The following is a 25,896-nucleotide window of genomic DNA, read 5'->3' as shown; positions in this document are numbered from 1 at the left end:
AACCAGGGGGATGTTTTATCCTGTGGTAAGATGAATTTCGGAGTTGCTAAACCATAGCTGTACCAGTACAAATTAAAATTCCAAAAAAGATTACTTACAGTTGTTTGGACAATTGAAGAAAAATATCCAGTACATTGCTTCAGAATTCAAAACTCAGTTGCTTTAAAACTTGATCAATTTGGTAGATTGCCCTAATTAAATCATGAGCTTCGAGCTTCAAAAGAATCCAAAAAATTTACTAGGAGCAACATGTCCAGCATTAACCTATATGAGGTTAATGACTCTGACACACGTAATTTACAGTCACCTGTGATGCTGTTTCCCCTCTCCCCCTTGAGTGTGTCATCAATCAGATTCTCCAATGAAGCACATTCGTGGGCTGGATGTCATCAATCACGTTCTCCAGTGAAGGATTTTTGTGGGCAGAAGGTCTGGTGCCTAGGCTGCAATCTTTTTAAGATAAGTGTGGAATGCACTTCTGGTTTTAATTGCCGATCTGCTCCTTCAGGTTTTTTTCCCTCTCCTGCTTATGGCAACTCAGAAACAAGCATAGGAATATTTTACGAGTTGACATTTGGTTTGTTTAGTACTTGCCATTTTTAGTACTCATCATGGCTCCCCAAACCAATTAACTACGAGTACTGAGATACCCCTGTATAAGGTTCCATGGGCTAAAGACAAAGAAGCAAAGACAGGTCCAGGAGCCAAGATAGATTTGAAAGAATATCTAACTTTAGCTGTAGTTTTGGTACAAATATTTTGTCACCTCTCCGAAATTCAAATATGTTGGTGTTGCTTATGTGGGCTGGGCTGAGCCTATGAGTATTTTGCTTTCCTAGATTAGTGGATACTAATTGTGATTTAAGTCCCGTGCTACAATCTGATTTAGTTGGAACTAAGGCTTATCTTCCCCCAGGAAAGCACCTAATGAGTGATTATGACAGTCTTTATTTCTCCACTCAATGAGTATGATTATCAGATGGGTCTCATTGATCCCATTTCAAGATTCCAATCCCACTCTAGTATTTTAATAGTTCACTGATATAAAGATGAGAGGTTATGCTCGCTTATTTCTCTCTGCTTTCTCCAGATCAGAAGGAGAAAAGCATATTGAGATTTTAACAATCCAGATGGAAAATTACCTTCTGCGTGCTTTGCTTTTCCAATTAAGACATAAAGCTGAATGCAAGAACTAATGGGAAAGGCTGGTTCAGATCAGAAACAGAAATGCAGTAACCACATTTTATTTTTTTTTTAGATGGCATGTGGTATCCATCCCCACCCATTATTTTTCTTCCCCGGATTGTCTTTTAGGCCGCTGTTTAGAAGCTCCACATCTGATTATGTTTTTGTCTATTTGAATGCCATTTTTGAAGGTTTGTCTTTTGACATCACTTTTGATATTTTGGGAGCAAATAAAACATCAAAATACAAGTCACTTCTATGGGATATACAGTTTGGTATACAGGTAGTCCTCAACTTAACAACAGTTCATTTAGTGATAATTCAAAGTTACAATGGTACTGAAAAAAGTGACATGACTGTTTTTCACACTTACAACCTTTGTAGCATCCCCATGGTCACATGATCAAAATTCACATGCTTGGCAAGTGATTCGTATTTAAGATGTTTGCAGTGTCCTGGGATCTCACGTGGTCAGCTTTTGTGACCTTCTGACAAACAAAGTCTATGGGGAATCCAGATTCACTTAACAACCATGTTACTAACTTAACAAATGCAATGATTCACTTAACAACTGTGGCAAGAAAAGTTGTAAAATGGGGCAAACTAACTTAACAAATGTTTTACTTAGCAACATAAATTTGGGGTTCCATTGGGGTCGTAACTCGAGGATTGCCTGTACAGCCAATTCATTTTATGCAATCTTTCCAGAGCAGTTTTTTTTGGCAATTTTCTTAATTTTTTTTTACTCTTCTAAAGCCAAGGAAGTGAGATTGGCCTTATTCATGAAAATGCATATGCAACTTTGAGGTTTTTCCTTAATAGCAAAACTGCCTGCCTGGTTTGCTTAGAGCAGGGGTGTCAAACTTGACTTCACCGAGGGCCACATCAGTGTTGTGTTTGACTTCACAGGGCTGGGGCCGGGGTGGGCATGACATCACTCGTGTGGGGGCACCTGTGGCAGCCTGAGTGCTTTGCCAGTGAAAATGGGCTCCCAAGTTCCGTTTGGGCTGCGACTGCCTCCTGCAACCCTCTGCCAGGGAAAATGGAGCTCTCCCAAGTGCAGCCCTTCTGACGTCCGTTTTCGTGGGCAAAGGCACCGCAGGCCAGTCCTTCATTGTCTCCAGGGTGGCCCTGTGGGCCAGAGCTAAGTACCCTGTGGGCCCAGATACCCCTGGATTAGAGTGACACTAACACTGGTTCTTTTTGAAATGCTTCCTGGAATGATCACATGATGTGTGCTTGCATGCTCAGTTAAAGAAGTGCTGAAGAACAAAAGCAGTATCTGCAGGGAATCCCAAATAACTGGAACCATTTTCTTTCTTTTAAAAGAAAGAAAAAACCAAGAATTCATTTTTTTTTAAACCAAGCCAAAATGTTTGCAATGGGAAAGACAAATAGTGGTTAGACTTTGATCTTTGCTAACATTCATCCTACCAAGAATTCACTGGGAATCAAACAACTATATCTGTTATCAACAGGCACAATTCTTTTACATTTCTGATCGGCCCATGTTTTAAAAATGTTTCTCACCTTGATAATATATTCTTCACATTCAGCTAACTAGGAAGGGGTGAAAAGAAATCTGTCTCTCATATTTTCTCTATGTAGTTATCTAGGTTGCACCTCCTAGACTTACAGGAAAAAAAATGAACATGTGGTTTGGCTTAAAACTATGTTTTTAAAAATCTGCAATGTTTTTTTTTAAATATGCATGAATATATTAAAGTGAAGTGTCTGCAAAATGCTTATAAAAATTGTCCTCACTGACTGACAACAATTGGGACTGGCAATTCTGTCAATAAGCAGTGTGGTTTTTATGTGAATATGATCTGGTTCTAAGGGTCTTTGTAACTTCTGATTAGAACCATCAAACCCAAATTTCATCTTACAGAACAGGTTTCAGATATTTTTGCTTTATAGCATCCCCGGAACCCGTTACCTTTATCTCTCATTATCCTATTTATTAAAAACAAAGGAAAACTAATCATTTACAGGTAGAATTGTACATCCACAACTGAACCCAAAATTTCCATTGTCCACTGGCATAACAAAAATTAGGACTCAAGCATAATTGATCCAAAGCATCAATCAGACAGTTGTAAAATGAGTTTTGTCCCATTTTCGGACCTTTCTTGCTATAGTTGTTAATTTAGATTCCCCATTGACTTTGCTTATCAGAAGGTCACAAAAGATGATCACATGATGCAGGGACACTGCAGCAGTCATAAATATGAGTCAGTTGCCAAATGTGTGGATTTTGATTAAGTGACCATGGGAATGCTGCAACAGAGTGTGAAAATGCTCATAAGTCACTTTTTTCAGTGCCATTGTAAATTTGGCCACTAAACAAACTGTTGTAAGCTGAGGACTACCTGTATTTGAATTTCCCAGTTTTCCCCAGTTTCATTTCTAGTCTACTATAAGTTGGATTGTCCAGTTTAGGTAGAATATGACGTTTTGATTTTCAGAAATCTGTCCTTTCTTTGCTGAATAGCTGGAGACCAATCCATCAAGGAGAGTTACTTATAGGCTCTGCCTTGTTTACTCATCTGCACTTAATTTAACTGTTGATTCAACTCAGATTGTAATGCTTTGTGTCAACTGTGTTTAGATCCTCATTTTTGTTATGCCAGTGAACAACATGGCATAACTGATTTTGTTTGTAGGCAGTTTCTGGAATTAGAACAAAGGGAGAAGCTTTTTTTCTACATTCCGACTCTAAACCCTCAAAACATCTATTGTCCTGTGGGTTTGGGGGAAACAAGGAGGCTATTTCCTTAAATATGAGCCAGCTGTGAGCTGCAGCCACCCAAAAAACCCAATGCAGTACTAGTGCACTTGGTGGCCACAATATAAAAAAGATGTTAAGACTCTGAAAAGGGTGCAGAGAAGAGCAACAAAGATGTTTAGGGGGCTGAAAGCTAAACACATGAAGAATAATTGCAGGAACTGGGTATGGCTTGTCTAGAGAGTAGGGGTGACCTGATAACAGTGTTCCAATATTTGAGGGGCTGCCACAAAGAAGGGGTGGTCAATCTGTTCTCCAAAGCACCAGAAGGCAAGACAAGAAGCAATGGATGGAAAGTAACCAAGGAGAGGAGTAGCCTAGAACTAAGGAGAAATTTCCTGATAGTGAGAACAATTAACCAGTGGAACAGCTTCAGAAGTTGTGGGTGCTCCATCACTGGAGGCTTTTAAGAAGAGATTGGACAATCATTTATCCAGAATGGGAGGGTGTCCTGCTTCAGGAGTGGGTGGACTAGAAGACCTCCAAGGTCCCTTCCAACTCTGTTATTCTGTTATGTTCTGTTATTCAGTAACTTGCAGCTACTTGTTCTGTTCCTGCATATCTTTTGATACGTGTTTTGGTTAAAATAAAAGCTGCCTTTTTGAAGAACCTGCAATTGTGGACATCACAATGTTTTTGATTGCTGCTCCGGGCATGTTTACTTGTCAAGACACTTTCATTGAGTCTCCTTTTGTACCTTATAAAGTTTAAAATTTTATTGCAACCTATTTAAAGGTTTATATGCTCATTATGTGTGCATTTAACATACTAATACTAATTGAATTGGTATGCGTCAGAAACCACTTCTACATCGCTGCCAAATATCATTCCTTTTTTGGATGAATCTTTGCTTAAACAGAAAAGAAAGCAACTCTTGAAATAGGGCCCAAAAGAACCAGCCAAGGCACATCTACCAGATGAAGTTGAAGCTGAGCCAAACAGCAATCTGGATAAGAGGAATTTAATAAGTAAAAGCAGTCAAGAGATCACCAGTCTTCCCTGCATCCAGAGGGATGCAAATACACAAAGGATGGTTTTGAAATTAAGCAATTTTGTAAAATATGCTACCTTATATACAGCATTTTACTTAATGAACCCCAGAGCTAAGTATTCACACATATATACTTCCCTGGTTGAAAGATGCTTAAAATGCTTCATTCCTAAAGTGGCTTGCTTTCCTTATGTCCACTTTTTTCAACAGATTTCTCTTTATGTGGTTGCAATCACCATCTGTGTATTTTTGAGCCTAGGAGGATAACATCTGTAACTACTACAAGTCCCTTTTTTCTGCCTCTTGGCATTGGATTGGTATTAACCATTGACATGATTTGACGAATATTTTTTTATATATAATTAGAAGCAAACTGAAATTTAAAGTCTTCCTGTCTTCTAGTTGTGAGTGCAGACTATCTGCTATGTTGCTATTTCTTCTTGCAATTTTTATTCCAGTTTCTTCTATTCCAGATTTTTTCATGATATAGTTTACATGTAAGTTAAACGAATAATGTGGCAGTGTGTGATGTTGATTCACTCTTTTCCCAATTTTAAAGCAATTATACAGGAGTTCCTCCTTATTTCATTCTAACGGTTTCTTCGTGCACATCATACAGATTCCATATTACAATATTACATTAATAGAATATTGCACTGAGATATATATTCCTTATTACAAGGTTACATTACAGAATCTTGCAATATATATGTGTGTATATGTATATATGTATTAGGCAGAATAGTGGGATAATAAGGTTGATGTATTCCTTTTTCCACAGTAATTTACAGTGATTATTATACTGCTAACTTATCATTTCTGAAACATCCCATACTCAGTAGTGAATTGATCTGATCTCCATGGAAACATTTCCTCACTGCTTACTTATACATTGTGGAGATTCCAGTTAGTTAAGAGACTTTAATGAATTCTGCTTGATTTGGTTTCATTTTGGTTCAGTTACTTTTGGTTTGATTTGATTTGATTCCATTAGATTTTTTTTCAAACTGGCAGGCTGGAATGATTGTAGAACCAAGTTAATCTGTTATTCTGGTTTTCTGCCTATTACCAGATTTGCAGAATTAATCAAGGGCTGCCATTTTTCTCCAATAGGATTTTCTAACAGCTACATGACCAGTTTTATTCTCTTTATATTAGGAAGAATTGTACATGCTGACTATGGCATGGTATAAATAGGAGAATAAAATAATTGCCTATTTTTATTCTAAGGAGGACAGAAAAAACTTGGAACCTTTTTTTAAATGAGTAGCATAAAAAACAAGATGGATAGATTCACCCTTCCCCAATCAGGAGAGGACTCATTATCTGAGGCGCCTGAAGGTCTCCATGGTTACTAGACTTTAGCACCATTGTTGATAACTGCTGAGAAAATATAAGGGGGAGGGGTGTCTCACAGTACCAAGTCATCCCAACCCTGCCCTGTAAGACCCATCATTCCCAAAAGAAAAATGAAGTTTCATCTGTTGTAAATGATGTTTATTAGCACCTTCTACTCAATGTAATTCTTTCTTGCAAAGGGTTTACGTGTGTTCCTTATTAGGCAGATTGCAAAATACTGAAGTACCCTATACCAGGACAAAATCCAGATGTGACCTGAATATTTGTCCTAATTTAAAATTTTCATTCAGCTGCTTTCTTTGGGAGGGGCAGAAACATGCCTATAGAGGAAAGGTATATTTTAGTGAATTTTCTTACAGAATTTATGCTAAATTTTGCAAATTGATGAACACCATCAGGGTTACTGTTGTTATTTCATTACTGATTTGCAAAATAACATAAACCTCAACATATTTTTTTAAAGGTAAGATGTTGGACAAATCAAGACCCTACCCTTCCTGCAAAAAAGAAACAATGGAAGTGTCTAATGGGACTAAATTCTTAGAGGAAAATTACTTCTCTGTTACAGTACTGGGTGGCTATTTTTTCTTAATAAAAGAAGCTTTCAAAACCATATCCCTGTCCAATATAACTGATGCAAGACCAAATTGAAAACTTCAGATTCCATCTCTATGTTTGTCAAAAAAGGCAGGGCTTCTATCATGATGCCATCTTGATTTTTTGATATATACATCACCAGGGATTTTCCTATCCAAGACTATCTTCTAACCATCTTAGAGATCATCTATTTTCAGAGATTCTCAAGGAGCCTTATTCCCAGCTGCCATCATGACAGAAAAAGCTTACAAGCCACTTAGGGTGGGTAAATAAACTTCTCCCAGAGGGTGAAGTGGGAGATAACTTGAGTTGAGGTCCTACACTTGGGGAGGGGGCTCAGGCTGGAGAAGAAGCAATCCAAGGTGTAGAACACAATGAAAGGACAGAACCAGTGCAGAGGTCTCATCAGCTGAGCTCAAATCAGCTTTTCTGTAGAAAACTGTTATTATCCATGTTTCCTCCTTATCCTAAAATATATCTATGGAGTTCTTCTGACTGAATGGAAAGTGTTAAATGTCTTCTCAGCTGGGGAGACTAAAGGAAGACAAAAAAAACCACTGACATCATTCAGAGGTGCATGTGGCATACAAAGGCAGAAGGTTAAGGCTCGGTTGCCATGGAAACTGCATCTCCCAATGGCAGCAGTGGGCCATAAATATGCCGTTGTAATGCAATCAGGTTGACATTATACAGGGAAACACACAGAGATAGAGTCACAATAAAGGCAGCAAAACCAAACAAAAGCTATATGAATTTAATTGCAGAATTAGCAGACAGCCCTTGTTCTATATCTGCAGGATCTAGTGTTTTGCCTTCACCAGTTTTGCCCTTAGGATTGCACTGATTTTGCTTTGCTCCATGTTATCTGATTAAAAATGTTCTATGATTCCATATTAAAACATTAAAATACATTAAACTGTGACTCTGGAGGTGGCCATCTTTCTCTGGATTGAGGAGCTAAGCAGGGTTGGGCCACCATAAAAATCCATGGCGTGAGTTAGATTTTTGGAGGGAGTGGATGATTGTGATTAGAAGTTTTGTGATTTTACTATGCCTTGATCATTTGTGACTCAGAGATTCTTGGATAGATGGGTGGCCATAAAGATGGATAAACATACAGACCAACAGAGACAAATATTGTGGACTGTCTACAAAAAGAGGACTATTGCAAAAGAGCTTGGAGGGGTGTGGTGTGGTGGGGAGCATGAGAAAGATAACTCCTCTTTAATTATGCTAGGTGTAAGTTGAGCTGGAGAATTGACTTTCAAGATTCTGCTACATTACCCAACTAGCAATGAAATTATTTCAACAGGGAGGTTGAAATAAACAGGGAGGTTGAAAAAAAAGGTTATATATTTATCTGTTAAAATTATTTGCTGCCTGTCTCACTGAGGGCTACTCTAGATGGTTTATAACAGTGATGGCTAACCTTTTCTTCGTCGTGTGCCAAAAAAATCTGCAAGTCCTGATATTCTGTATTTTTTCCAATTGTTTTTCCTCAATCCTTGCATCACCCTGTTGGAAGAAATATCCTTCTGGGTTCAGTTCCAAGTGGGGAAAAAGACACTGGAAACATGGAGGCTGTTAGGAAAGATTGTTTAAATGGTGGACAGCAGGACCACATGGCTTGAAGCTCCAAAGTGAAAAGGATTGATCACATACTTCAAGGTGAGAAGAGAAGGTCAAGAAGGGCTGAGATGCTGAGAGTGCCTGGGTTTTATATCCTTTGTTGGGATTTGAATTGGAGTTTGTATTCTGATTGGTTAGACTCCCATGGGGCCATGCAGGGGCAGCTCTGTAGGCTGTCCTGAGTTCCAGGCTTGGTTGAGCCTTGCTGGATGATGATGCACTGAAAGGGCTTTGGGCAATTGCTATAGTTTTACCTGGAGCAGTGGTCCCCAACCTTTTTTGTACCAGGGACCGGTTAGGGTTTGTTTGTTTGTTTGTTTGTTTGTTTATTTATTTATTTATTTATTCCACTCATTGAAAAGCTAGTTATGACTTAATTTAATTATAATCAAAGTTGGATTGGATTTAATAATCATGGTTAATGCAGGCATGATATTCCCCTCTGGAAAAAAAAATCGGGGCCAGCCAAAAGAGACCCCGCGCCGCGCGCCAAGAAATCGCACACACAACACCAACGCTACACACCCTTCCTTTCCAGCCGGTCAGGTGTGGATCAGCTCCGGAGCTGGGCAGCCGCTCCCCTGGTGGCGGGGCCGAGGCTGCCGCCCGGGGAGCGCTCGCTGCTTTCCCTCGCCAGGGCCGGGCGGTGGCGTGTTGCCCTGTGCCGCGTGGCTCCCGCCTGGCAGTGCGCTTCTTGGCATGAGGCAGCCGGGTTGCCCAAGGAGCCCAGCCGGCCAGGCGAGGGGAAGGCAGCGAGGGCCCTGCCGGGCTGGGGTGGAAAACCCGCTTGGCAAGGGGCCGGGGAAGCCTGCGGGCGGAGGACCAAGCGCGCTGGGAGGCAGAGATTCGGTTGAAGCTGTCAGACGGAGAGACGGCTGGTCTGTGGCTGCCCAGCTCCCTTTTCCTGCTGCTCACCTGAGTGGCCTGTAGCCGTGTGTCGGTGAGGCGATCAAAGAAGAGCTTCACCAGAGCCTTGACCAGGTCACCGGCCGCTTCCGAAGAGGGCGAGGGCAGTTCGTGCAGGCTGGGATCGAGATAATCGGCGGCAGCATAGCCTCGCAGAACTCCTGGCGTAAGCCCGGCGAATTGGGAGCCTTCTTCTTAGGGAGAGCAGCTTCTCCGCGGCTACCACGTCCCCCTTTTCTCCAGCCACGCACGGCGTGGAGCTGACATTTTTGGTCGAGTGAGGCTGAGAGACAGCATCAAAACCAGCGCTTGATCCAGCACGTCGGAACAAGATGGCACCGAAGCAAAGTAGGCGGCCCGGTCCCAAATGATCCACGGACTGATCCCGGTCCGTGGACCGGTGGTTGGGGACCCCTGACCTGGACATCTTTGTTATGTAAAGTATTCTGGCCCAGGCCTTAATGGCCCACCTATTAACAAAGGTGGGGGTGAGTTTCTGCTTCTGAGGTGAGTTTCTGCTCTTGAGTTTCTACTCTTTTTAGGGGAAACTTTCTGCCTTTTTAATATTTCCTAGGATATTTCAATTTTCTAGGAGAGGTGTGGGTGCTAACTTCCTACAACCCAAAATAGCAACACCAATGAACCAGACTTTCTCTCTTTACAATAATTGTTACACTAGGCATGTTGTGAACAAGATGCCTGCCTGTTTGGAACTTAAAACCCTGTAAGATCTTAAACTGCTCATTTTCCAAAAGTTTCTCAACTTGGGAGTCTCAGTAGTTTTTACTACATTCAAACTCAAACCTCTAGTTTCCAATGACTAATTCTGACAACTCAGTCATGACACTCCTTATACACGTAGTCCTTATAACCATTTGTTTAGAGACCATTTAGAGTTACAACAGCACTGTAAAAAGTGTCTTATGCCCTTTTTTCACACTTATGATCTTTGCAGCATCCTCATGGTCACATGATCAAAAATTGGATGCTTGGCAACTGACGTATTTGTGACAGTTGCAGTGTCTCGAGGTCATGTGATTCCCTTTGCAATCTTTTGACAGTTAATGAGGAAGTCAGGTTCACTTAACCGTGTTACTAACTTAACAACTGCAGTGATTCACTTAGCAACTTTAGGAAGAAAGGTTGTAAAATGGGGCATTTAACTGTCTTGCTTAGCAACAGAAATTTTGGGCTCAACAGTGATCATAACTCAAGGACTATCTGTAATTAAATAAATGTAAAATAAATGTAAAAAAAATCGCATTTTTTGTTTCAGGCCCATCCGCTACATTTTGGTTTCACTGTATTTGGAAAAAGTTACATAATTTTGATTTACACAAAAATTAACATGGAATGGGTGGAGGGAGATATTCAGGGTTCCTTCCCCAACCTTCTCCTCCTCCTCCTTATTAAGGATGATGCAAAAAAATACATGTACTGCTTATCTGTGGAAAATGGCAAAACACTCTACAAGTATGTTACAGATTTCCAAATGATCCATCAACTTCTTTAGAAACAGCTAAGCTGGTTATTGTTGGGCTACATTTTCTAAGTTCAATCATATGAAAAGATCCGGTTTGATTACAAATTGGAAGCTGCAATCCTCTGAGGAATGTTTGCTGACTTCAGCGTATCCTAGGGATATTTTGTCTGTGTCTGTTCCTCTTGGACCTGGCTAAGCAAGGTTTAGCCAGCCAGTTTTATGACCTATGAAGAGAGTTACCCAATCACCAAAGGAAAACATGTTAATTCCTAACTATTTTTGATGGTCATCTTCCAAGAGTCTTAATGTCTGGAGGATGTTCATAAATCATACAGTTCTTATCTCCCTAAAGAAGAATTTTTGTAAATAATTTGTTGGTTTCCTTCAGCAGACCACCATCAAGGTCAGCTTCCTGTTGAGCAATGGACTTCATTCCACTGTGTGCAAAATTCATCTGTTTTGATTTCAAATGACCTTTTTCTTTCTTTTATGGAAAAAGTAAACGATCCTATCCTGTATAGCCACAATAAGGCATCTGCAACCATCCAGGGTTTGTTGGATCCCATCAACTCTTACCATGGGTCATGCTACCTAGAATTCCTAGAAGAGACAATGCTCCAGTATCTGATAAGCTAGGGGTTTACCCCATACAATCACATAATAGAATAACAGAGTTGGAAGGATTTTTATACTTGAATCTCACTTAGAGGTATCCTTGCTAGAAATCCTTCCCCCTTTCTTCAATCAGCAGCAGGGTCTGCAAGGACATTGGAAAGTTCTCCCACCAATTTCTGAATATGGCCATTCTGTTGGTATGCTACTTTGTTCACCACAGATGGAGCTGGTTATCCTATAAAGAAGTAGATCAGAATTCTTGGCAGATGGTTGCCATGCATCTTATGGAATGATAACATTGTAGAGTTGGAAGGTATCTCAAAGTATCCGAGTATTTGAGGGGCTGCCACAAAGAGGACTGGGTAAATTTATTTTCCAAAGCATCAGAAGGCAGGATAAGAAAGAGATGGAAAGTAATTGAGAAGAGAATCAACTTGGAACTAAGGAGAAACTTCCTAACAGTGAGGACAATTAACCAGTGGAACAGCTTCCCTCCAGAAGTTGTGGGTGCTTCATCCCTGGAGGTTTTCAAGAAGAGACTGGACAATCACTTGTCTGAAATAATATAGGGTCTCCTGCTTGAACAGGGGCTAGATTAGAAGACCTCCAAAGTCCCTTCCAGCTCTATTGTAATTGAGTTGATCTTCTAGTTAGGTTCTGAAGGGTGCAGGAAAACAAATTGTCCCATCCCTGAAAAGTGGCTGAACAGCTTCTCCTTAAAACCCCCCAGAAATGAAGAACCTGCAACAATCAGAGATAGATTGGTCTAATGTTGTGAAGGTCTTACCATCAGGAAGTTTTTTCCTTCTATTTAAATGAAATCTATGTAGGAACAGTTTTTTTAAAATTTACATGAACATATTATCACGTCTCTCCTTCTCTCCTTCAGCCTAAACACCCTTCAGTTCCTTCATGTCTACAAATCCCTATACAAAGAGCAGGGGGCTTATTATCCAAAGTATCTGAAGGCAGGAAAACAAGTAATGGGTGGAAGTTTGATAAAGATCCAATCTAGAAGTAAGAAGAAACTTCCTGACAGTAAGAACAATCAGTGCTCCATCACTGGAGGTTTTCAAGAATAGTCTAGACAACCATTTGACTGGGATGGTGTAAGAACTCCTGCTCAAGCAGGGGTTTGGAGTAGAAGACCTCCAAAATATCTTCTAGCCTTTTGATTCTATGTTTTATTCTCTCCTCTGAACACTCTCCAATCTGTCCATGTATTTCTGGAAATAGAGTGCACAGAATCTTAAAAAAATATTCTGGGTATTGCCTCACTAGTGCTGAGGAGAGAGAAATAATGGCTTCACGTCTCTTTGATGCAATGCAAAGAATGCATTAGACCTTCTAGAAATTGTCTCATGGTGCTGACTCATGTTCAATGTATTATCAATGCTCACACCCAATTTCTTCCCAGATTTGTGAATCCACCATCTTTTATGTGGTTGTGGGTTTTGTTTGTTTGCTTGTTTGTTTTGTGTTTTGTGTGCCTTCAAGTCAGTGTTGGCTCCCGGTGACTGCCTGGACTTTTGGGGTTTTTTGGCAACATGTTTGGAAATGATTTGCCATTGCCTCCTTCCCAGGGCTGAGAAAGGAACTGGCCCAAGGTCATCCAGCTGACTTTGTGCCTAAAACAGGACTAGAAGTCACAGTCTCTATAATTTCTAGTTTGATGCCTCACCCACTATACCAAACTCTCTCTCATCTTCTATATGTGTTCAATGTTTTCCCCTAAATGTGAAACTTAACATTTTTTTCTGTTAAAGGGCATCTTGTTCATCTCAGGTCTACATATCAACATGTCTAGATTAGGCTATCACATCATTGTGTTGTTTTGACAGCTCCAATTTGTGACCCTCATACATTGGATTATCAGCCATCAATTCCATCATTAATATAAATGTTGAATTAAATGAGCCTGATGAATGATTCCTGTGAGACCCATGAGATATTGTTCTCCAACTTGATGCAGCAGAGCCATGAATGCTAATTCTTTGAAACTCACAATGTCTGCTCAGTTATCTACTTATCATCCTTCAAATGTTAACTTTTTAGAAATGCAGATCTTTGTTTTTAAGAAAAAGAAATGGCTGGGTGAAATTGCTAAAAACACAAATGTGCATCCTATCTGCAAAAAGATTCCATACACAACACCAGGCCACTTTTATGTGAATAGAATGCAGGCTTTGGCTGTTAGAGGCAATTTGCATCATGCTTCCTGCATTAACTGTTTATGATCTCTCCAGCGCTCTTGCCAGTTGGGGCTACTGGAAATTGCAGTTCAACATCTGGAAAATCAAGATTTTCCTCATTTCTAAGCAGAATTCTAGTAGTTGAGATTTGGATCTAGTTAGTTCTGGGCTCTGCTGGAAATAATCATTAGGAGAAAAAAGTTTCCCCCTCCTGGGGGAAATCTAATTTCAACACCTATTAAGTTGTTGTCTTGTAAATAAAGATAAAATGACGTTAGCGTCAAGGATTTCTATGTTATTTTCATTCTTTCCTGCATAAACAGTTAGAGTGGACGTACATGAAATTTGTGCTTGTTAAAAATCAGGAATAATTTCCAGAATTTTCAGTTCTAAGATAAATAGATGGAAGTATTATATTAAATATAATTTTAAACATGTTAAATATAATTTTAAACATTGATGTCAGGGGTACTTTTTTTTTTTTACAGATAATGCTTACCTTATGAATAAATAAGAACCAGAATTTCAGTTGCTAAATATGGTGGTTATTAAATTAGTCATGCCCAATTTTACAACCTTTGATTGTTAAACAAATTACAGCATTAAATAAATTATGAGGTCATTGACTGAACCTGGCTTTCCCCATTGCTTGTTGGAAGCCAGCTGAGAAGGTTGCAAATGGTGATCACATGACCCCAGGAAGCTACAACCATTGTAAATACATGCAGGTTGACAAATACCCAAATTTTGATAATGTGACTGGAGATGCTGTGACAGTTGTAAGTGCAATAACTGCTTGTAAGTCACTTTTTTCAGTGCATTTTTAACCTTGAATCACTAAATAAATGGTTGTAAGACAAGGACTACATGTATAGGAAAATTCCTGGAACAAATGTCCAGGGCTACAACCAGATATGATGGAATGGGATACCCCAAGATATTCTAATCACTTCAAAATTGGATTTTTGTACTCCACAGTCATTTTGAGTTGGAAATATTTTGTTTCATGCTCAGTACAGCTCAAAAATTATCAAATGGTCCCTTTCCCATTCAAATTGAATCACGGAAGAGACCTTGGAGTTCTTATAGTCCAACTCACTGCTCAAGGCAGGAGACCTTATAATTTATATCATCCAAGACAAATGGCTGTCTAATCATTCCTTGAAAGCCTGGAGCAATGGAGCACTTACAACTCCAATAGCTGTTCTATGGGTCAATTGTTCTCAATGTCAAGAAATTTCTCTTTGGTTTCAGATTGGATCTCCCTTTAACAAGCTTCCATCCATTTTTGTTTGCCCCTTTAATTCAGGGTTTTGAATTCAAAATAGGGCTTTAATTTTAATCCACATATAACATTTTTCAGTGTAACAGTACTATGCAAAGAAAATTCTGTCCACGACACCAACAGAAATATAGTTTAATTAGGAACAGAAGCAGACTGCAAGGCTCAACTCAGACAAATAGGCATTGCTGGAAGACATGAACTAAGAAAGGATAAAGAAGTAAAGTATATAAGATATAGGCTGGAGTTTCTGCAATGGGAACAGGCTAAATATGAAGTGTTGCAACATCTTTCTGGATTAAAAAGTAACAGGAAAAATGTTCTTTATCACTGAAGTGGATTGTGTGTCCTCTGATAAAGAGAAATGTTTACACTTCATCCTTCAGTGCAGGAAAACTTACATTTCATACCTCCCCCCTAAAAAATCCCCAGACAAATTAGGGATTATTTTGCCAGCTGGATAAAAATCGACGTCTGTGCATCTCGCTGTTTTAATTGGCCACTCTGTGCTGTGTGAGGCTATTGAGTGATCAAAGTCAGTATTATTTGCACTGACTAATAAAGGCACAGAGAAGAGTTTTTCTCAGTCCTACCCCGATGTGTTAGATCCCAAATTTCAGATTTTTCATGCATGAAGGAATGAGCTATGGGCTTCCCTTCCTGGGTAGGAATTCAGATCCAATTATGAAAATAACACTGTTGGTTTTAGGAGAATGACATTATAGTGACAAATCCAGTCACGGATTACTTCTACAACATACAGGGATTTATAACATCTTGAGAGGTTTAGGTGTCGTAACAGACCATGACTTAAGTATGAGCCAGCAGTGTGTTTCAGCTGCCAAAAACCTAATGCAATTGTCAGCTTTACATCAACACACCAATAATTTCAAGTTCATTTATAGTATTGAGTGAATTTATAGTAATCCTTTACACTGTGCTGGTGAGACCACACTTGGAATACCGTATCCAGTTCTGGTCACCTTGATACAAAAAATATGTTAAAACCTTAGAAAGAGTGTGGAGAAGAGCAACAAAGGTGATAAAGGGTTTGGAGGCTAAACCATATGAACAATGAATGGACAATGATTAAAGGGAGATCCAACCTAGAATTAAGGAGAAATGTCTCACCAGATAGCAGAGTAATGAAGGAGTAAAGCCTTAATTGCATCTCAAAAGGTGAAGAATGCAGAGAAATGTGAAACTGGGACATTCCTGCTGTTTCTCATTCATCCTGCATCAATAATAGTGACTATGTCACCTGTTTAATGACCAAGTTTCTTCCAAGCATGCTGGGATTTTGCAGCATGTACAAAAGGTTGATTGAATGTCCAACCAAATAAAATCTTAAGAAGACATTCTGGCAAAATTACAACCACTGGTACTTATCACTTACTTCCCAGAGGTCAGAATTAAATAGTATGTCCAGACATTAGGAATGCAGGAGACCAAAAAATCCCCAGTTTTTACCATTCATATTGAGAAGACAATATTTTGATCTATAATTTCATGCATTTTTTAAAAAAAGATCTGCTTTTTGAACCTTTGAATGTGGCACCCACCATGTTACAGGTAGTCCTCGGCTTACTATAATTCATTTAGTGACCATTTGAAGTTACAACTTTGAAAAAAGTGATTTTTGACCGTTTTCATATTGACATCCATTGCAGCATCCGATGATCCCATGATCAAAATTCAGACACTTGGCAACCAGCTCATATTTATAACAGTTGCAGTGTCCGGGGACCATGTGACCACCTTTTGCACCCTTCTGGCAAGCAAAGTCAATGGGGAAGCCACATTCACTTCAGAACCATGTTGCTAACTTGACAACTTGCAGGGATTCACTTAACACCTGTGGCAAGAAAGGTAGTAAAATGAGGCAAAAATCACTTAACAACTGTGTCGTTTAGCAAGAGAAATATTGGGCTTAATTGTGGTTGTAAGTCGAGGGGGTCAACCTATTTTCCAAAGCACCCAAAGCAAAGGTGGTATTCAGCAGGTTCTGACCAGTTCTGGAGAACCGGTAGCAGAAATTTTGAGTAGGTTGGAGAAGCGGCAAATCCCACCTCTGACTGGCCCCACCCCCATCTATTCTCTGCCTCCCAAGTCCCAGCTGATTGGCTGGCTCTTCTTTTGTTGCCCTGCACAGGACAACGGAGCTGGAAAGCAGGTTAGTGGGGTGGGGTTGGAATGGAGATTTGACAGTATCCTTCCACACCCACCAAGCCACACCACACCCACCAAGCCACGCCCACAGAACCAGTAGTAATTTTTTTTTTTTGTAAAAATTTTATTTGGGTTTTCACAAAACATAATACAAATAAAATATCTTTTTTTGAGAATAGCATGGTCCCGGGTTATCACTTCTCCATACAGACACAAACTCAATTTCATATTCATCTTTGTGTTCTATTCCATATCTTATTACTATTTTAACATTTTAACATTCAATAATTTTTCCCTTCCTTTAGTTTTCTCAACCTTGCTTTTAATTATCTCGTTCCTTTCTAAATTCAATGATATCTTTTTTCTAAGTTTCAATATCTTTCTAATCATTATATTTATACTTTTGTCTGTCTTGTTTCAATTTCATATTTTCTTTTCTCATTAAACAATATTTTCCCCTGTAGTTACTGATTGGAGTATGACACCTTTGTATCTTTTAATTTTTGTCCATTCAACTCTTATTTAAACTTCAATTTATGCCTTTACAATTATAACATTCAATATAACACATAACTTCTAGTCGAATTCTGCTTGGTACATTCTTAAAATACACACTAGGTTCTTAAAGAGAAAGTATACATATAACAATAATAAATAAAATACTTATTCTATTCCAATTCAGCTCTATCATTAATGTTAGTTATAATCTTTAACATCTTTAACATTTCTTTTCAATGGGATATCATACTTCCTTAGGAACACTTATAATATTTCCATAATTTTTCCATATTTCTTTCATATTCCTCTTCACTTAAATTTTTATAACTCATTAATAATAATTAAAATGTTCCCGTCCTTTCCTAATTTCATTCTCTCATTCACTTTATTTATTTTATTTATTAACAAATATTCCATTACATTACAATGAGTATTTTATCTATCATTTTAATCACACTTGTTTCATATTTTCTAAGTTCATTTCTATTTCTAATATAACATTTCTATTTCTAATATATGTACCCTTGCAGAATCCCTCTTTCAATTAAATTTTCACCCATTATCTCTCTGTCTTCTAAATAGGCTTATATCTTTAATCCTTGTACGTTTTCCCTGTTTCTCTATATCCCGTTTCTGTCCTTTATAACTTCTTTTCCTTTCCCTCGTCCCTCTCTTCTTCTCCCTCCCCTTTTTGACCTTGTCTCTCTAATTCTAATTCTCTCTTCTGTAATCCTCTCTTCTGTTTCTTCCTAATATTGTAATTACTTTTCAAACTATTCTTTTTTTTCCAAATCTTAAATTTTTCACTCTCTTTCCCCCCTTTCCTTTTCTTTCCCCACATAGAATTGGTCATTGAAGATGGCTTCTTCTTTGTCCCGCCCTTCTTGTTCTACAGGCATTTCTTGTTGTTTCTCATAGTTCAGGATCTCCATTTCTAAAAATTGAAATACGAAGCCAAAAAAACATCTTCCTTCTTGTGCATCTTCTTTCTGTTTTTTAAGTTCCATTTTCAGTTCTTCTAAGAGTGATACCATTTTAAAAACTTGTAAACAACCACCCGATTGATTTTAGTCCTTTAGATCCAATAACCAAAAATCCAAAAATCACCAAGTAATCCAAATAATCCAAAATTGTTTCTTCTTGCTTCTTTTTTCCACTTTCTCTTCCTGGGGTTCTATTATCTTGTTACAAAGTTCCAGTTGGAATGTATCTTTTAGGAATCTTGTTAAAGTTTCACTGTTAATTCCTTTTACTTCCAAGTTTTTCCAGATCCCATCCTCATGTTTTTTCCTTTTCTCTCCTTTCCTTTTAAAGGTTTTTGAAAATCCAGAAGTCTTTATTATCCCTTTGACATTTTATTTTCAGCTTAAATACCTGTTAATGTCAAAGTGGATTTTTGTCAGTTTCTTACTTAAATCTCTTAGTTGTCAATATGGGGAAGGAAAGAAAAAAAACCAAATCCTTTCCCTTCCCTCTCTCATTCGCTGCTTCAAAATCTTCTTTGGGAGCAATGTTATTCTTTATAGTTCAAATTCCAGGGTACCTTATGTTGTTGCTTTTTCAGTTCGACCTGGTCAGCCAAAACTTTCTCTTCTTGTCTTCCTCCTGCACATGCTTTTCCGGTCGAGTTCTTCTTTGAGGTGGCCATTTCTGACCACCACTGCAACCGCCTTCGGGAAAGGGACTAATGGCCAGATGGGGAGGAGAGATGCGGCTCTCCTTGACCCTGCTGGCAGTCTCCCTGCTCTTCACCACCTCTATGGGGTGGCTTAGCCTCGAAACCAGCCGGCTCGGGGCGCTCCAGCGGTGAGCACGGATTGAAACCACGCACGATCGCGGATTTCAGTCCGTCACTGAAGAAGCTCAAACTGGAAGTCCCGAACCAATAGTAAAACAATTTGAATCCCACCACTCAAAGGCCAGACAAGGAATAATGGGTGAAAAGGAGAGATTCAACCTAGAAAGGAGAATTTTTCTAACAATGAGGAACAATCAACCAATGGAACAGCTTGCCTTTGGAAGTTATGTTTCATCACTGGAAGCTTTCAAGAAGAGTCTGGACTGCCACCTGTCAGAAATGGTATAGTGTCACCTGCTTGAGCAGGGGGTTGGATTAGATGATTACAAAGTCCCTTCCCATCTCTATTATTCTACTCTACTCTACTCTACTACCTGTATTCAAACACTGGTGAGAAAGCATTGCCCCTTGATCCAACCAGAGAGCCGCATGGCTGCCAGCCCTCCTAGGATATAAAAGTCATTGATAAGTCAAAACAATTCTCTTACATTGACTGCTTTTTTGCTCTTGGGCACTCTCCATGTGGATTAGTAAAAGGAGGTGTGAGACGATCTAAGGAAGAGAGGAAAGAAAAAAAGAGGCAATGATGTTGACTTTGAAAGCTTACAATAAACTCCAAAAAGACCCAGAGCTTGCCTCAAGTCCTGCTAGAGTCATAAAAGTGAAATAAATACCAACATAAAACCAAACAAATTTAATTATCTTTTTCAAAGTCCTCCTTTTCTATTTTTTTTTACAATGGCTTATATCCAAAAGCATTTGAGAGAGCTTTGCAAAAATACTGTGAGTCTTTTTTCTATATCTTCTCCTGAAATTCACAGCGAAGCAATTTGTAGTTTAATTTGTTTTTGCTTTTTATTCCCAGTCCCGCTGAACCCCAGGATTTTTTATTTTCTGCAAGCAAATTAGAAAGACGTAGAATGCTGAACTATTAGTGAGGAAAAAGTGTGGTCTGCAAGTTGACAGAGGGCAAACCCTGTGATAAGAGTCCAGAAGCCAGTTTCAACACACCAAACTAATCAGCATGGAAGAATTCATAACTTTTTAGATCACACTCGCATCTATAATCATGGGTTGTTTTCATCCAAAGTCTTATTTGTCATCTTTGCAACATTAACTCTGATTGTGATTGGGGAAGGAAAGTTTGAAAAATTTCCACGCACCACAAGTTTCATAAATCTAGCCATCCTGTGTATAACTTTGAAAACAATGTAACATTTATACTATCAACCATCACAAATAATTAAGCACTTATTCTTAAAGAAAAATCACTCCAAAATTTAGCATATTGATAAGGTAATTATTTTGATTGCAATCAATCACAAATTTATTCTCCAGGTAGTCCTATTTAGCGACCACAATTGAGACTAGCAACTTGGTCAGTAAGTGAAGTAGTCATTAAATGAAACTACAACTGTATTGATCTTCCTTCAGTCTTTCTTTTTTTCATAGATTTGAGAAGGTCATAAGGTTGTAAAGTTAGTTTATCAATCCTGTCATAACTGCAAAAAGTAATTAAATTAGGAAATTGCTAAATGAGGATTACCTGTATACAGATAGTCCTCAACTTACAACAGTTTGTTTAGTGACTGTTCAGAGATACAATGGGATTCCAAAGCTGTTTTGAGACTTGCAACCATTGCAGCATGGTGGCGACATGATCAAAATTCAGAAGCTTGGCAACTGATTCATATTTATTTTTTATTATTTTTTATTATGCAATTTCCTTTGTTATATATAAAATGTCCATATCCACAATGGCAGATCTGGGTACAATCTCTCTTAAATACAAGTAACAAACCTTATACACACATTAATTATAATCATTATTCACTCAATCTATTCACCATAATCTTCACTTACCCTTATTAAACAATTTCCATTATTTAATTAAATGCTCTGTTCAATTTTATCATATAATTAGTTAATATGAGTCAGCAACTGACTCATATTTATGACGGTTGCAGGGTCCCTAACCCTAACCCTCTGGCAAGCAAAGTCAATGGAAGAGCCAGATTCACTTAACCCTGTTACTGACTTAACTACAGCAATTTATTTAACAACTGGCAAGAAAGGTTGTAAAACTCACTTAAAAGAAATTTTGGGCTCAATTGTGATTGTAAGTCAAGAACTATCTTTCTACATACTATGCATTTGTTTGTATTTTCTCTTTCTCTCCTCCCCCCAGCCACCCCCTTTCTACCTGAAGTAGAGAGACTGCATGGAATTCTCATAAAAAGATGCAAATACTGAATCAGAATGCGTGCTAGTTTATGGACATGTGTTTAATGTTTATTTTTCTGTGCCTGATCTTTGCAACCTCCCTTAAATAAATAATGAATGCACCTTAGCAAATTATTAAAATGTTCTTCAGTAACATTGATGTATTATAATATGAACTGAAAAACTGGGGAGGGGAAGAGAGTATTTGTGTTAATCAGTCTTTTATGTAGAACTAGTGAACAGAGAATAATCTTTCGATGCCAAATTATGCTGTTTGCTTTTCTGAGAGCAGTCAATTAAAAGATTTAATTTTAAGAAGAGGGAGAACAATGCTGTGATTCAAACTATTTACAAGCTTATGTTTCCAAGGAATCTAGCATTGACTTGATTCTTGAGGCTGCAACATGGAGAAATATCAAACAACCACAAATCTCCTAAAATTTGGCCCTGTAAAAATTTAACATGGCTTTGATTAATCCCTGTTGCCTTGAAAAAACAGCCTGGAAGAATAAATTGGAAACATGCCAAGACAGCTGGGAGCTTTTAAATATTACAAACTTTGGTGGTTTTGGACCATTTCACTGCCCTTTAAAACCAAATGAGCAAACTTTTTTTCCACACTCCAAACTTCCGGACATAGGGATTGATTCAGCCAGAACTTGCCATTCTTCCTGTGTTCTTAGTGAATCTATTTCATTTTTTTCCTGTTTGTATTATCTTATGTGGCTTCAGATTCTAGAGCTAACAATTAAAAAGTCATATTTTCCTTAAAGGTGCCCCAATAACAGATGTTGGCTGAAATCATATATCAATCCAAATTATGGTTTGTTGAACAAATTTGATTTAACAAATAATACTTAATCACAGCTTTAGTTTATACAGATAGTCCTCAATTTACTACTATTCATTTAGCGACCATTTGAAGTTACAATGACAGTGAAAAAAGTGACAAAGCTGGTCCTTACATTTATGATGGTCACAGCATCCCCATAGTCACATGATCATGATTTGGGTGCTTGGTAATCAGTATGTATTTATGATGTTTGCAGCATCTCTGGGTCATGTGATCACCATTTGTGACCTTCCTGGCCAGTTTCTGACAAGGAAAGGAAGAGAGGGAGGAAGAAAAGAAAGAAGAATAAAGGGAGGAAAGACAAAGTATGAGAGATGGAAGGAAAAAAGGAAAGAAGGAAAAAGGAAGGGAGGGAAGGAAGAAATAGAAAGAGGGAGGGAGGGAAGGAAGGAATAATGAAAGAGGGAAGTAGGAAGGAAGAAGGAAGTTAAGACAAATCAGGAGAGAGAAAAAGAAGGAAGGAAGGAAAGCCAAGCCAATGGGGAAAGATATCCATAAGGAAGGAAGGAACAGAAGGAAGGACAGAAAAAAAAGAAGAAGGAAGAGAGGGAGGGAGAGAGGAAGGGAGGAAAGACAGAAAGAAAAAGTGGAAGGAAGGAAAGAAAAATGAAAGAAAAAACTAGGAAGGAAGAAGGAAGGTAAGATAAAGCAGGAGGAAGAAGGGAGGGAGGGAGGAAAAATGAAAGAAAATTAGGAAGGAAGAAGGAAGGTAAGACAAAGCAGGAAAGAGGGATTTTTGACAGTGTAACCTGAATTTTAACAGTGTACCCTTGGGGGCCCAATGCTGATAATCCTGCTATATTCTAACCCCTTAATTCTTCCCCTTCCAGATTTTGGAACATTTACAGATAAAAGTTCAGGTGTAAATAGAGACTAGTGTTCCTTAAAAATCCAGTAGAAAGGAAACCAGGTCATATTTTTTATTTATACAACACTAAATGCCAGGAAATTAAGCTTGCAAGCATTTTGAACGTCGGTCAAATTCTTACTGTAATGCTTCCGCGTATCCTCTATTTACAATATATATGAAATCTTATGTAAATAAGAAAGGGAGAAAAAGAAGATGTTTTTTTTGGTTCTGTTTTTATTTGCTTTGGCCCTGTCCCTCAGTGAGCCTTAAACCACATCCACATGCAGGGCTGTCCATCATGATGACCTCTGGGACTATCTGGCTCGAAGTGGTGAGAGGATCCAGACAAAAGTTCCCATCTAAATGACGGCCCAGCTCTGTTCTTCTGGCAAGAGGCAGTGAGTAAGATACACAACTTCTCTGAACTGGTCAGAAGTTGAGCATTCATGAATGGGCGAGTTTCCAATATGAATTGCCAAACAAGGGAAAACATATTTTGGAACATGAGTTCTGATTATGTCAGGCATCGGGCAAGAAAAACCATCGCAAAAAGAAGTTGAAAAATAGAGCTTTTCTAGAGCCTATGATTGGGGAAAACAAAAAATCTTCAGTAGACACAAGATGTTTGCTACATTACTAAGAATTGTGGAAAAGAAACAGACTATGAATTGTCTATAGACAAGGACATTTAGATGTTATTTTGATGCTGAATGGTATAGGGTCTCTGCTCAAGCAGGAGATTGGACTCAAAGACATAGGGATTAATTCCTATGTCCCTTCCAACTTTCTTATTCTGCACTCTCTACAGGTAGTCCTCAACTTACAACAGTTCATTTAATGACCATTCAGTGTTACAACAGCACTCAAAAAATGACTTATGATAGTTTTTCACACTTAGGGCCATTGTTGCATGCACATTGTCACATGATCAAAATTCAGACACTTGGCAGCTTATTCATATTTATGACAGTTGCAGTGTCCTGGGGTCCTATGATCATCTTTTGTGATATCCCGACAAGCAGACTCAATGTGGAAGCCAGATTCATTTAACAACCATGTTACTATGTTAAGAACTGCATGATTCACTTAACAACTATGGCAAGATAATAAAATGGGGCAAAACACACTTAACAAATATTTCACTTAGCAACATAATTTCTGAGCTCAGTTGTGATCATAAATTGAGAGCTTCCATGTATTTTATTCTGATGTTTTGGTCTCATCAGCAGAATGAACACCACCATATCTAAGTGTTTCTTTCATTCATCAAAAATCCTCAAAACAGTGTTTCTAAAAAGATACTGGAGAAAATACACTGCTGAAAAAAATAAAGGGGACACTTAAACAACACAATGTAACTCCAAGTCAATCACACTTCTGTGAAATCAAACTGTCCACTTAGGTAGCAACACTGATTGACAATCAATTTCACATACTGTTGTGCAAATGGAATAGACAACAGGTGGAAAGCAGAGGCAGTTAGCAAGACATCCCCAATAAAGGAGTGGTTCTGCAGGTGGTGACCACAGACCACTTCTCAGTTCCTATGCTTTCTGGCTGATGGTTTGGTCACTTTTGAATGCTGGTGGTGCTTTTACTCTAGCGGTAGCATGAGACGGAGTCTACAACCCACACAAGTGGCTCAGGTAGGGCAGCTCATCCAGGATGGCACATCAATGCGAGCTGTGGCAAGAAGGTTTGCTGTGTCTGTCAGTGTAGTGTCAAGAGCATGGAGGCGCTACCAGGAGACAGGCCAGTACATCAGGAGACATGGAAGAGGCTGTAGGAGGGCAACAACCCAGCATCAGGACCTCTACCTCCGCCTTTGTGCAAGGAGGGACAGGAGGAGCACTGCCAGAGCCCTGCAAAATGACCTCCAGCGGGCCACAAATGTGCATGTGGCTGCTCAAACGGTCAGAAACAGACTCCATGAGGGTGGTATGAGGGCCCGACATCCACAGGTGGGGGTTGCGCTTACAGCCCAACATCGTGCAGGACGTTTGGCATTTGCCAGAGAACACCAATGTTGGTAAATTCGCCACTGGCACCCTGTGCTCTTCACAGATGAAAGCAGGTTCACACTGAACACAAGTGACAGACGTGACAGGGTCTGGAGATCGTTCTGCTGCCTGCAACATCCTCCAGCATGACCGGTTTGGCAATGGGTCAGTAATGGGGTGTGGTGGCATTTCTTTAGGGGGCCGCACAGCCCTCCAGGTGCTCGCCAGAGGTAGCCTGACTGCCATTAGGTACCGAGATGAGATCCTCAGACCCCTTGTGAGACCATATGCTGGTGGGGTTGGCCCTGAGTTCCTTCTAATGCAAGGCAATGCTACACCTCATGTGGCTGGAGTGTGTCAGCAGTTCCTGCAAGATGAAGGTATTGATGCTATGGACTGGCCTGCCCGTTCCCCAGACCTGAATCCAATTGAGCACATCTGGGACATCATGGCTCGCTCCATCCACCAACACTACACT

General features: G+C 39.1%; 1 protein-coding gene across 2 annotated transcripts in view; it reads left to right on the top strand.

Moving 5' to 3' along the window:
• The window catches only part of CAPN6 (calpain 6), an 86,172-nt gene that overhangs the window by 6,903 nt on the left and 53,373 nt on the right, over positions 1 to 25,896 (top strand). The window lies entirely within an intron of this gene.

The sequence above is a fragment of the Notechis scutatus genome, chromosome 10, assembly GCF_049901735.1.
Source record: "Notechis scutatus isolate UNSWTSFEM ecotype Mainland chromosome 10, rNotScu1.2, whole genome shotgun sequence".
In the NCBI taxonomy this organism is placed as follows: Eukaryota; Metazoa; Chordata; class Lepidosauria; order Squamata; family Elapidae; genus Notechis; species Notechis scutatus.
The sequence above is the reverse complement of the archived record's forward strand: the minus strand, read 5'-3'. Positions and strand labels throughout refer to the sequence as shown.